Below are 9116 nucleotides of genomic sequence, written 5' to 3'. Positions count from 1 at the left end.
TATATGTTGAGTCACACGACTTGGTTGGTCTCCAAAATGGATCCAATTAAATACATATTTGAAAAGCCTGCTCTCACTGGACGGATTGCAAGATGGCAAATGCTCCTATCAGAATACGACATTTTGTATGTAACTCAGAAGTCCGTAAAAGGTAGTGCACTCGCAGATTTCCTGGCACATCAACCTTTGAACGATTACCAGTCGATGCAATGTGAATTCCCAGATGAGGATATAATGGCATTATTTGAAGAAGGAGAAACTTCAAGAGACGGCAAATGGGTCCTCTTTTTTGATGGGGCATCAAACATGCTTGGACATGGGATATGAGCTGTATTGATTTCTCCGGAAAAACAATATATTCCAATCACGGCCAGGTTATGCTTTGAATGTACAAATAACATAGCAGAGTATGAAGCGTGTGCAATGGGATTGCAAGCAGCCCTGGAGACCAAAGTAAGAAACTTAGAGGTGTATGGGGATTCAGCACTAGTAATCCACCAGTTGAAAGGGGAGTGGGAAACGCGAGATGCAAAGTTAATCCCTTACCAATCCTACATTAGAGAGTTGATGGAGGAATTTGATGAGGTTAACCTTCACCACATCTCTCGAGAAGATAATCAGTTAGCAGATGCTTTGGCAACTTTGTCATCAATGTTTGAAGTTAGCCAGGATGGTGAGATGCCTCTCATAAAAACTCAAAATCATGATAAGCCTGCATATTGCCAAGTTGTGGAAGGAGAGCCTGACGGGAAACCATGGTATTATGACATCAAGAAGTACATCAAGTACAAAGAGTACCCATCAGATGCTACTGAAAATGATAAAAGGACCCTGAGGAGACTGGCCACCAGCTTCTTCCTGAACGGGGATGTTCTCTATAAGAAAAACTTGGATCTCGTACTCCTCCGATGTGTGGATGCAACTGAAGCACAAAGAATCATCGACGAAATCCATGAAGGTTCCTTTGGGACCCATATGAATGGGCATACAATGGCAACGAAAATCTTAAGAGCAGGATATTACTGGCTCACCATGGAAACAGACTGTTGTAATCACGTAAAGAAATGCTACAAGTGTCAGGTGTACGCTGATAATATCAATGCTTCCCCAGTGTCTCTGAATGTTATGACGACACCTTGGCCATTCTCAATGTGGGGGATAGATGTGATCGGACCCATCGAACCAAAGGCATCAAATGGGCACCGCTTCATCTTGGTGGCGATTGAATATTTCACCAAATGGGTAGAAGCCTCGTCTTATGCAAGTGTGACAAAGAATGTGGTAGTGAGATTCATTAAAAAGGAGCTGATTTGTCGATATGGTCTTCCAAGCAAGATTATTACAGATAATGGAACTAACCTGAACAACAAGATGATGGAAGAGTTGTGTAACGATTTCAAAATCTAGCACCATAACTCGACTCCGTATCGTCCAAAGATGAATGGGGCGGTCGAGGCGGCTAATAAGAACATCAAGAAGATCGTTCAAAAGATGGTCGTAACTTATAAAGATTGGCATGATATGCTCCCTTTCGCCTTGCATGGCTACCGCACTTCTGTGCGAACTTCCACTGGTGCTACCCCCTTTTCCTTGGTGTATGGTATGGAGGCGGTCCTCCCATTTGAAGTAGAGATCCCATCATTGAGAGTGATAAAAGAAGCCGAGTTTGAAGAGGCTGAATGGATCCAAGCTCGCTTTGAACAGCTGAATCTTATTGAAGGAAAAAGGTTGAATGCGTTGTGCCATGGTCAGTTATACCAGAAACGAATGAAAAAGGCCTTTGACAAGAGAGTACGCCCGCGAGAACTTCAAGAAGGGGACTTGGTGCTTAAAAAGATTCTACCAATTCATAAGGATTGACGAGGAAAGTGGACTCCGAATTATGAAGGTCCTTATGTTGTGAAGAAGGCATTCTCAAGAGGTGCCTTAATTCTTACTAATATGGATGGCGATGAACTCCCGCATCCTGTCAATTCTGATTCGGTCAAGAAGTATTACGCTTAGAGCCGGCCAGACAGGCTGAACAATCAGTTGCAGCCTATGAATGAAAAGTAAAGAGGAAAAGATGAGAATATATATAAAAAAAATGAAAAAAAATGAAAAATGAAAAAAAAAAAAAAGCTCGTTAGGTTGAAAACCTGAAAAAGCGACCTAAGCAAAAATTAGAGCAAACCCGTGAGCTGAAAACTCGAAAGAGCGGCCCACTTTGAGGTGACTGAAGTTAAGCTGAAGAAATAAAGACTAATGTTGAGGCATGGGGCAAAATGTGATTGAAGTGGAAAAGCGAGTCTTTGCCATGGAGCGGATCCTCATGCGGGGAAGTTTGCAAGTGGTTAACAGGCTTTGAGGTCTTGGGCATGAATGGCTGGCATTGGCACTGAAAGGGTGTTACTTTGTTCATGCGTCACCAGCTTCTAGCCTTTTCTTTTCCAAACTTTTGTCTTCTTTCTTCCATTATGAATATTATCCTTGTAAACGCAACTCCCTTTCTTTGGATATCATATGAATATTTATTGTTCAACTTGTATTTGTTTGGTGAACATATATTTTTTTAAGAGGTGAGTTTATTCTTGATTAAAGGCTTTATGTTCGCCTCGAGCATTTGGGGCATGTCCAGAAGAAGGGTATATGTGATCAGGGGATTAAAAAATATATATTAAAAAAAAAGAGAAAAAGAAGAAGGAAGAAAGCATCTGATGCAAATATCACAAGAGTCATGAGGAATCACTGTGGTTCTTAAGGAAAGTTGATCCAAATGTCCCACAACATTCAATACTGCAAGGATGGGAGATCAGCGCCAAATAAAGATAATAAAAATTAATGGTATCTAGCACGAATGCCAATGACAAAGATAAAAGAAATGAAAAAATTAATAAAAAAAACACTAATGCACTGCATTTGCATGCCATGCATAACATCATTGTATATTAAATTCTGCATTTGCTTGTTATTGTGGATCATGTTGGCCTCAGGTGGGTATGTTTCTGTCGACACCTGTTGGCCTCAGATGGGTATGCTTTTGTCGATATCTGTTGGGCTCAGGCGGATACATTATTGTCAAGGCCTGTTTAGTTTATGTTGGTCTCAGGCGGGTATGTTTTTGTCGATGCCTGTTTAATTTTTCCGTTGGCCTCAGGTGGGTATGTTTTTGTCGATACCTGTTGGTCCCAGGTTGGTATGTTTTTGTCGATGCCTGTTTAATCTTTTCGTTGGCTTCAGATGGGTATGCTTTTGTCGATATCTGTTGGCCTCAGGCGGGTACATTATTGTCAAGGCCTGTTTAGTTTATGTTGGTCCCAGGCGGGTATGTTTTTGTCGATGCCTGTTTAATCTTTTCGTTGGCTTCAGGTGGGTATGTTCTTGTCGATATCTGTTGGCCTCAGGCGGGTACATTATTGTCAATGCCTATTTAGTTTCTGTTAGCCTCAGGCGGGTGTGTTATTTGCCGATGCCTGTTTAAATTTTGTTTGACTTAGGCGGGTATATGAATGTCGATGCCTATGTTGTCTTTGTTTAACTCGAGTTAGTGCTTAGTCCGACGCTCGAGGTTGTTTGCGCGCTCTAGGTTTGCTCTCTAACCTACTGCGGGATACCCGACTTTATATCAGTGTAAGTAAAGTCGTCACGCCTTGTATCCACGTCTTTACTTAGCTCTTACCATGGTAAGAGACAAGTAAAGAGGGACAGCTGTTGATACCCATTTTTGTCCGGGTTAATAGTTTGAATTTAAAAACTATTAATAACTTAATTAAGGATATAAAGTTAGAGTGAACTCTATAGTATTAGTGATCAAGTGAGTTAATTTATTTTTGATTTCTTAACCATGTAACAATAATTAAAAAAAAGAGTGTGTGGTTAGTGGGCCTTTGGCCCATTTTCCACAAAAAAAAATGCTCATAAGAAGGAACTGATAAGACTGATATAAAAAGAAAAAGAAAAAAAAGGAAAATGGGATAAAGATGATCACAAGTCGGTTCCCGATCCTTCTGAGGTAAGTAGCCACCCCTATAAATAGAAACTTTTTTTTTTTACTTTACCAAGGACCAAGAATAGAGAATTAAAAGGCCATTAAAAAAAAAGCAAGAAGAAACTAAAAGTAGTCTGATAAGAGAACTAAGAAGCTTCTTTGTAGCTTTCACTTTCACTAAGGTATTTTTTTCCTCTTCCCTAAGACTTTATTATACTATGTTGTATATATTCCAAATACATGTGAAACATCTGGGTTGTCTATCTTTACTGATTCATAGATAAATACAGAGAATGAAAAATAAAATTTGTAACATGAAAACCTAGACTAAAATCTTTGCTGTTCAGAGATAATATCCAGATACATACAGAGACTGAAAAAATAAATTTGGATCATGACAGAGAATGAAAAATAAACTTGTATCATACTAAAACAATACTTGAATAACAAAAAAATACAGTAATACAATACAGTAACCATACAGTGCAAGAAAGGGGAAGGCTTTGTCCTTCACGCCCTCACTGAGTCACCAATGGAGGATGGTGGCTCGGAGTTGTGGCGGTGTGTTTTTGGGTCATCTCCACTAACCCTCGCCGGAGCATCGCCGAAAGGTGGTGGCTGCGTTGTGGTTGTGTTGCTGCTCTGATTCTCCTCTTTCCCCACTCAAGACAGATCCGAGTGTTTTGGCCCCTTCCGCAGATCTGCGCTGCTCTCGCCGGACCGCCGCCAAAAGGCGGCGTCTTTGGTGTTGCGGTGGCCCTCATCGGCCCCGTCGAGCCCTGCCATGGCTACGACCACCGTAGCCACGCGCGGAAAGGAGGCCGGCGGCGCAAGTCAGAAAGGCTAGGGTTTCAAAAAAAAAAAGGAAAGAAGAAAGAAGCGGAACTGGGAGGAAACAGAGAAGAGAAAACGTTAAAAAGGAAAATAATGAACTGTTTGGAAAAGGGGTAGGGTTTATTCCCCTTTATGGCTCTTGTTTTTTTCCTTTTTTTAATTCAATCTAAGTGATTCAATCAGGTTATGCTGCGGGCCCTGGCCCAGCTTCTTCCCCTTTTATTTGTTTTTTTTTCTTCTTTCTTTCTTCTTGAGTTCCATTCATATGACCTGATCCCCTTTTCTTTTTTTTTGTGAGCCCGTGCATTACTATGGACTTTGTCTGATGGGCCATTTTTTTATTAATCATTTAGATGTTATTAGCTTTTAATATATGAGTTATTAAGGCCCGTGATCATTTTTTTTTGGTTTTTTTCTTACCAATTATTTTCCTAAGAAAATGTCAAGGAGCGTCTTCTTCAATGATGCCAAGAACTTGTCATAAAATGCAAGGATCTAGCCTTTTTGCCAAATATAAAAAAATCAAAAAAACAAACTATTACTTTTTCTCAAAATGAATTAATCTTTTTGAAAACTAAAAAATACTATAACCAACTCATGTTTTTCTACCCCAAGAACTACGTAGCCTTGATTTTCTCTGTTGATAGAGAATACGTAGGCCCGGTGTCACTCCCGCCAGGCACTCCAAATAAAAAACCTAAATTTTGTCATTCTTTGTACATAATTTTCATCATTAGGAACATGTAAATATTCTTTTAAATTCAAATTTATAATAAAATACAAGACATATTTTCAAGGACGAAATAAATGATTTAGAAAGCTAAGAAATTTTGCATAATTAATCATAGGTAACTGTCTTATGACGGACGTTGTAGGGCGCTAACACCTCCCTATGCGTAACCGACTCCCGAATCTAGATTTGGTTTCTTTTATTATTTGGATTCTCTGATGTTCTCCCTAAAAACATTAGTGGCGACTCTTCTGATACATTGATTAAGTTTTAGCGCGCCGTCCCGCTGCGACCCCCGGTTGCGACAAATGACAATGTCAATTCCAGAAATAGAAACACCTGAGTGTTAATACAGTTTAGTATCTTTCAATTTGAACTAAACCTTAGTAAATATTGTGCAAAGTATAATCGGAATATTAGGTAGCTGTGCTTTGAACCTATATTCCTAATGATCATACCGGCATAAAAATACACACACTCGTTTGTGATCCTTCGCCTACATTTTCCTCGCCTAGCACTTTTTATGGCCATGTGCTTTCCTGTTTTCGTGAATTTTATGAGAGAAACTCCAACTCTCATTTGAGACGGCACCATCTCGAAATTCATATAGGTGAAGTTCATATCTTATGTAATTTTCGCAAAACCACATATTTTTTATCATGAAGTTCATTAAGAGTATATAAAATATCAACCCTCAATATCTAATAGTCAACATTGTTGCTTAATGTTGCATTGTCATCCAAATCAACGATTTGTTGTTACCCATTGAATCTTAGGTTAAGGTTTTCTTAACTTCAGATTGGGTTGCCACCGTTGTTGGAACTCTTACTCAAGGAGTTTTAATCCCATACCTTTCGAGGTATTCTTTACTAAGTCTCTGGCCAGTGACTTAGTAAAAGGATCTGCTAGATTATAGCTTGTTCGTATATAAGTAAGTGAGATAATTCCATATTTAATCATCTTTCTCACGAGAGAATGTCTTAGACCTATGTGTCTAGATTTCCCATTATATACTTCACTGTATGCTCTGGCTAGGGTGGTTTGACTATCACAATGTATCAACACTTTTGAAACATTTTCTTTAGCCAATGGAATTTCCAATAGGAGATCTCTTAGCCATTCAGCTTCTTGTCCTGCAGAAGCTAGAGCCACGAATTCTGATTCCATGGTGGAGAGGGTAATACACGTCTGTTTCTTGCTCTTCCAAGAAATTGCCCCTCCAGCCAATGTGAATATCCACCCAGTGGTGGATTTATGATCTCCAGCACTCGATATCAAACTAGCATCGGTATATCCTTCTAGTATTGCTGGAAACCTATCATAATGAAGTCCAAGATCTTTGGTTTTTGAAAGATAAACGAATATCCTTGTAACTGCCTTCCAATGCTCACCATTTGGATTGCTAGTGTATCTACTCATCTTACCAACAGAGAATGCAATGTCGGGTCTGGTGCATTGCATTAGATCCATTAGACATCCAATGGCGCTTGCATATTCCAACTGGGTCACTGCCCTTCCTTTATTCTTTTCAAGTTTGATGCTAGGATCAAAGGGAGTATTTACTTCCTTAAATCGTAGGTGTTTGAACTTATCTAACATTTTCTCAATGTAATGTGTTTGACTAAGTTCATAACCCCAACTATTTCTTTTAACTTTGATACCTAAAATGGTATCAACTTGTCCAAGATCTTTCATCTTGAAAGAGGACGTTAGAAAATTCTTTGTTTCTAGGATTCCATCCATGGTATTGCTCATGACCAACATATCATCCAGTATCGTTCTGCACCTTTGTGTATAGACATTTGTCGCAAGAATTCGGAATGAATTCATTTGAAATTATGACCGAGTCAAATTTCTGATGCCATTGTTTTGGCGCCTATTTTAGACCATATAGAGATTTTACTAGTTTGCACACTTTTTGTTCATTTCCAGGAAGTATGTAACCCTTTGGTTGTTCCATGTAAATTTTCTCATCTAGATCTCCATTTAAAAATGCAGTTTTAACATCCATTTGATGTACTGCAAGATCATTTATTGAGGCTAATGCAAACAATACTCTAATTGTGGTTGTTCTTGCAACTGGCGCATATGTGTCAAAGTAATCAATACCTTCCTTTTGTCTAAATCCTTTGGCTACTAATCTAGCCTTATAGGTATTTAATGTTCCATCAGTATGAAACTTTTTTCTAAACACCCATTTACATCCAATAGGTCTTGAACCTTTTGGAAGATCAACTAGTTCCCAGGTTTGATTAGACAAGATTGAACTCATTTCATCTCGGATTGCATCTTTCCAAAAAGAGGAATCCCATAAAGCCATGGCTTCCTTATACGTTTTGGGATCATCCTCTAATTGTAGAATAATAGGAATTTTATGCAAATCATTCTTACAATTACCTTCAACAAGGTAAAAGGAAATGAGTTGAGAATCGATTTCATCTGAACCTAAATTTTTAGTCTTTCGAATTCTCTTACTTTTTCTAGGTTCAGGTTGTATTTCTACAACTTCTTGAGAATCTATATCTCGAGATTCCTCATTAGTGTGCGTTTCATAGTCTTTATTCTTAGTTATAAGATTTTCAAAGAATTCCACATCTTTGGATTCGACTATGATATTAGACTCAAGATTTAGAAGTCTATATGCCTTACAGTTTGTGGCATATCCGATGAACGCACATCTAATTCCACGGGGACCCAATTTTGTCCTCTTTGGATCCATATTTTCGTAATATGCTACGCACCCCCACACTCTAAAATAACCGATATTGGGTGATCTACCCTTCCATATTTCGTATGGAGATATTCCGGTCATTTTTAGGGGTATCCGGTTCATAATATGACATGCGGATAAAAGTGCTTCGCCCCATAAATTAAATGATAATTCAGAATGCACTAGCATGCAGTTTATCATTTCTTGATAGGTTCGATTTTTTCTTTCAGCGAGACCATTTTGTTGTGGTGTACGCGGTGCAGAACATTCTTGTATAATGACATGTTCTTCACAAAAAGAATCGAATTCTGTAGAGAAATATTCTCCACCCCTATCACTTCTCAAAACTTTGATAGTTTTATTTAATTGATTTTCTACTTCTGCTTTGTATGATTTAAAGGCATTGAAGGCATCATCTTTATGCTTCAATAGGTAAACATGAGTGTACCTAGAACAATCGTCTATGAATGTTATGAAATATCTATTTCCCCCACGGGTTAGCATGCCACTAAATTCACATAAGTCAGAATGTACAAGATCAAGTAAATTAGATTTTCTTTCAACACTTTTGAAAGGTTTCTTGATCATTTTAGATTTAACACATATTTCGCATTTTTCAAATTCATGAATGTTACATGATATTAATTTGGATTTAATTAGTCTATTCATAGTACTAATACCAATATGTGCTAATCTAGAATGACATAAGGAAACATAATCAATCATATAAGCAGAATTGGAAACTTTATTAATAATGTTATCAATAGTACATAATTTGATCATTCCCTCAGCAGAATATCCTTTTCCTACAAATACCCCATTACGGGTTAATATAAGTTTCCCAGATTCATACAAAGATTTGATTCATGGTTTTC

This window comes from Lotus japonicus, chromosome 5 (genome assembly GCF_012489685.1).
Source record: "Lotus japonicus ecotype B-129 chromosome 5, LjGifu_v1.2".
In the NCBI taxonomy this organism is placed as follows: domain Eukaryota; kingdom Viridiplantae; phylum Streptophyta; class Magnoliopsida; order Fabales; family Fabaceae; genus Lotus; species Lotus japonicus.
Note: the sequence above shows the minus strand (reverse complement) of the source record.